Genomic DNA, 5,909 nt, shown 5'->3' on the forward strand with positions numbered 1-5,909 from the left:
GTACTAAAACCTCTAAGAGACCATCTATTAATGTTAATGTCATTTCTGCTTCTCTCTCACTAAAATATCCATAATATATTGACTTTGACCCTTCTTGTGTCTTTGCTTTGGATGTTTTTTCTACCGATGATTCCTTAGCTGAATTATTGGGAGCTTATGACAACCTTCCTCGTTGTCGCCATAATCATAGTTTTCCCTATTGTTTAAATGTGGAAGCTTACTTTGGGAAGGAAAGAAATAACGATGAGATAGTTAAAGAATTTCCTCAATTGAGAGATGCTCCTCAACAAAGTAATCTCCTAATAAATGACACCATTGATATCAAGATGATAAGATCATCAAGATAGGGAAATGTCTTGACGAAGAAGAGAAAAAAAAATATGTTGAGTTGTTACATGAATTTCCTGAGATCTTTGCTTGGATATATTTTTACATGCCTGGCATGGATCCTAAGATTGTCACTCATAACATTGTCTTAGTTCCTGATGCTAAACCTATGAAGCAAAAGATTCGAAAGATTCACCCTCAAGTGGCATTACTTGTTAAAGCTGAGATTGAAAAATTGTTGGATGTTGGATTCATTCATCCTATCGATTATTCCCCATGGATTTTGAACATTCTGGCAGTGACTAAAGCTCAAAAACAAGATTAGGATGTGTACTGACTTTCATGATTTGAACAAGGTCTCTTTAAAGGATGATTTTCCCATTCCTGAATATTGATATGATAGTGGATTCAGTAGAAGGGAATGATTTACTATCCTTTATTTATGGATGGTTTCTCAGCATATAATTATATTTTCATCAACCCCCAAGATCAATATTAAATTTCTTTCACTGCTCCTTCAGGTACTTTTTGTTGGATTGTGATGCCTTTTGGATTAAAAAACGCAGGTGCAATCTATTAGCATGCTATGACTCTCATTTTCCATGATTATATGCATAAGACCTTAGAAGATTACGTTGATGACATCTTAGCCAAATCCATCCTTTGTACAGATCATGTTAAGATACTTCATCAAATCTTTGAGAGAGTTCGTAAGTACAACATGCGTTTGAATCCCCAAAAATATGTTTTTGGTACGGATAGTGGAAAATTATTAGGATTCATAGTTTCATATCATGGCGTTGAGGTGGATACGAAGAAGATAGATGCTATTATTAACATGCCACCTCCTAAGAATGTTTCTCAATTAAACAGTTTGCAAGTAAAGATCCAAGCTATTCGTAGGCTTGTCTCTGAACTTGCGGATCGTGCATTTCCTTTTAGACAATTGCTTAAAAAGAATATCGCTTTCCAATGGAATGAGGATTGTCATCAAGCATTTGAAGACCTAAAAACCTATTTGGCCAATCCTCCTATTCTTCAACCTGTTGATCCTACTAAGCCTTTTCTGTTGGCATTTTGATGATGTTTTGATTGTCATTGATGGACACACACTTTCTTGATGTATGAGTTATGCTCAACTGGTAATTGCTCCAAACTAGTATTGTGTATTATTGAATGTATAGTCTTTGGACTATCGGTGTTTTGTAAGAAATGGTTTATCGGTTCACAGATTGTATGAAGACCGTAAGAGGTATGAAGACCCCAAGCGGTACAAGGATCCCAAGTGGTTCGAGGAGCTCAAAGCGGTACGAAGGAACCAAGCGGTATTTAACTTTTGATAGGAACACTATGATCTACCAGTCTTCATTTTTGACAACCGGTAATCAGTATATTGTATTAACTGGTATTACTCTATGATGAGTTACCAACTGGTATTTTTGTAATGTGTGATGAGTTATCATCCACCGACACTTTGGTGGTGATTTTGTGTCGTGCTACCAAATGTGTCTAGATGCACTGAACCTAGGAACTTGTAGTCTAATTCTATTGGACCGACATGAAATCAGTTTCCTTTATAAGGACATCATGTATAGGGTTTGCATGTGAGATGCGTGATATGTGTAAGAGACAGAGTATAAGATATTGTGCAATCATTGAAGAGAATATTAGGTCTGTGTGAAGAGATAGAGTGTTGAGATATTGAAGACTGAAGTAATGCTGAAATGCATTGACAATGAGCTGACAAGGATCTAATTAAGCATATTGTGCTATTGCCTAGATCATTCACTTGTTGATTACTAATATCTTCGACAAGTCTGAAACCCTTAACCAGGTAAGCCCAGCAAAGCCTTTGTAAATCCTATAACAAGGTGGTTCACAACTGTGGATCTAAAATCCTTTAACAAGGTAGTGTTTAACAGGACTTATCTCCTAACAGAGACCTAGATTCCTAACAGGATCTGTTCTGGTGAAGAACATTGTATGACCTTAACCGGTCTTACCTTAACCAGTCTGGTTTCTATTCTGCAGATAGTTACTTGTGAGTTTCTACTCACCGTGGTTTTTCCCATTTGGGTTTCCATATCAAATATCTTGTGTTATGGTGATTGTTCTCTTATGGGTGAATGCTTTGTTTGCTGTTTGGTTTGCATTTATCTTAACCAGTTTATTAGTGAATCTGTTGTACCGGTTATTTGCTAAATTGTTTAAAAGTTTGTTTACAGTATTTTTTGGTATACTAATTCACCCCCCCCTCTTAGTATTCATCATTTTCTTCTATACACTATCACTTCCCCTCAAACTCTTGCAGCCTTATTGGCACAATGTGATAAGGATGGTAGAGAATGCCCAATTTATTACATAAGTCACACTCTACTCGATTACGAAGTCCGATATTCTGCAATAGAAAGACAGTGCCTTGCTTTAGTCTTTGCAACCCAGAAGTTGAGGCATTATCTCTTGAATGTTGAGATTTGTGTTATCATTAAATTTGATCATCTTAAACATATTTTCTCCAAAACCAATCTTTCCAGACACTCATCTAAGTGGTTTATGATGTTGACCGAGTTTGACCTTAAGTTTGGCTCACAAAAAGCAATAAAGGGTCAAGCGTTGACTGATCATTTAGTTCATGCTCCTTCATCCTTCTCCCTACCTAATTTAGAGTCTTTCCCTAATGAATACATTATTTCCATTGAGGTTGATGAGACTTGGGAACTATACTTTGACGGCTCTAAGTGTCGTATAGGATCGGGGGTTGGGGTGGTCTTAATTTCTCCTAAAAAGAAGCCTATCCCTTTATCATATCGTCTCAATTTCTTATGTACCAACAACATTGCTAAATATGAATCTCTTATAGCTGGAATTAAAGTAACCTTGGCGTTGAGTGTGAAGAATCTACACATTTATGGAGATTCTCAAACTAATCATAAGACAAGTGACAAGAGTTTATCAAGCTAAACAAGACAAATTATCATAATATAAAGATATAACTTTATCCTTGTTACAAAAATTTGATTCTTGCACCATGGAGCTCGTTCCTCGAAAAGATAATTGACATGCTGATGCGATGGAATGTGTCACCTCTCTTGTGTCTTTAGAGGACCCCATGGTAGATCTTCAATTCACTATTCACAACCTTACTTCCCCAACTATTGCTAATAACCCTGGTGATGTGGCCATTATTGCATTATAGATTCTGATGAATGGTACTCGCATGTCGTAAGATATCTAAGTAATGGTACCTTTCCTGATCTGAGAATAAGAATACTAGGGCTAGGGTTCGCAAATTGGTTGTTAGATACATTATCCTTTCTATTGTTCTCTATAGGAGGGGTTATAATGGTCTTCTCATTCCATACTTAAACAAGGCTGAGGTCCCTATCGCTATCGAAGAAGCATATTCAATTGCTTGCGGGGGGAATTTTGGGGGTAGGTCTTTAGTTCAGAGATTGCTCTGAAAGGGATATTATTGGCAAAACATGGAAAAGGATTCTTTTGCATTTGTTAAACAATGTCTTCAATGTTAGCAACATAGCAATTTGATCCATGCCCCTTCCCAAGAGCTTCGATCACAGGTAGCATCTTAGCCCTTTTCTACATGGGGTTTGGATCTTGTTGGTAAAATATCTCCTCCTTCATCTCAAGGACATAATTTCATCATAACTACCATTGATTACTTTATGAAGTGGGTGGAAGTCATTCCTATTCAACCCACTACTGCTGAAGTAATTTGTCAATTCATTTTGGAAAACATCATTTCTCGATTTGGGATACCTTCTGCCTTAGTTTCAGATAATGGAACGTTATTCAAAAATAAGGATGTGAAGAAGTTTCTCGAGATATATCATATTCAACATAAATTTTCTACACCTTATTATCCTCAATCAAATGGTCAAGCTGAGTCTTCTAATAGGATAATTGAACAAATTCTTCAAGAGACTGTAAACAAGCATGGTAAGGATTGGCATACTCAATTAACCTATGCTCTGTGGGCTTATCGCATGAGTGTACGTGTTGATACGGGTTGTACCCCTTATAATCTTGTTTATGGTACTGACACTATTATGCCTTTGGAATTAGAAATTCCTTCTTTGAGAGTTTCTCTTAAGGGTATAGTGGATGATGACTCCTATAGAGAGAAAATACTTCAACAACTTGAGATGCTCAATGAACAGCGTATAAATTCCCTCAAGCATATTCAAGCGTATCATAAAACTTTGCAACAAAGCTACAATGATAAGGTTATTCAATGTTCCCTCTTGATAGGGGATTTAGTCCTTTATGAGAATTAGTGAAACGTGAATGCCTTACCTAAGGAGAAAGGAAAGTTCAATCCTAATTGGCTTGGACCATATATCATCATGCAAGTCTATGGATCAAGTGCTTACAGGATAGCAGATGTGGAAGGTACGCCTCTCAAGGAACCCATAAATGCTATGCACCTTCATAGATATTATGCCTAGTTTTTTTTTTCTCTCTCACACTCTTTCTAGTCTTCTTTTTGTTATCTTTTTCTTCAAAATTGGGTAATATGTTAACATATCTTCATTAAAGTATGTAATATTAAATGATGTTATATTTTTTACTCTACATTACTTCATTCTTGACAACCATGTTTTATTACTATATTGTTTGTCTTGGATTCTTTTTATGTAAATTGTAACGGATTTACATTTCATATGTGTTAGCATATTATACAATTTCTTATGTGTTGAGTAGAATTATATCATGTCGTGTTTAATTAGAGTTAATTAAATCATGTTAGTTGTATAGTTCTCATGCTTAGTACATTCTTCTTTTACATCATCACAAGTAGCATTTGATTAAATACTTAGTTATTTAATTAAATCACACATGTATCAATTTAATCATATGAAGTATTGAAAAATCAATCACATGGAAATTAAATCAGATATACATGCTCATTACTCAATATGTTACTTTTAATCTAAGAAATGTGTACATTGTTTAAAGCATTACAAATAACATAATCATGAGTGTCATCATATATACATCAGTACATCAAAATCATATCCTATCCCTAGGACTAGTAGCAAGAGGATGGTGGCTAGATGCCCCCTCCTAATTTGGTCATGCAGGTGGCCCCATGGGGGTGTATCATAATACAAACCATGAGTGAATTCATGAGGAGCTCCTGCGATCTCTTTCCATCAGGATCCCTCGGTATGTGTCTATCTTTGTCTGTGCCACTTCTAGATCACGCTCTATCCATTTTAATCTGTCTCATAGGTCCTCCACCTCCATTTAAATAGGGGACAAAAGGTCCTTGTGATGTCCTACACTCCTCTGGGGTCTGTGCAGTATGTGTATGTGTGTAGTAACAATAATGGCTATCACTACATTCTGAATCTAAGAACGCTATTCCTAGATGCTAGTTGCGGGATAGAGAAATTCTTCATCAGTAACATTCTATATCATCAAATCTAAATTGGGTAGAATGCATATGTTAATCAATAACAGGGCACATTACCTGGATCTCCCTCTCACCAGTGAGGATCAGGCACAGTGATTTCTTGAGCCAAAGATCCGTTGGGCTCTCCCCACTTGTGCCATGTCTA

This window comes from Cryptomeria japonica, chromosome 4 (assembly GCF_030272615.1).
Source record: "Cryptomeria japonica chromosome 4, Sugi_1.0, whole genome shotgun sequence".
Classification (NCBI taxonomy): Eukaryota; Viridiplantae; Streptophyta; class Pinopsida; order Cupressales; family Cupressaceae; genus Cryptomeria; species Cryptomeria japonica.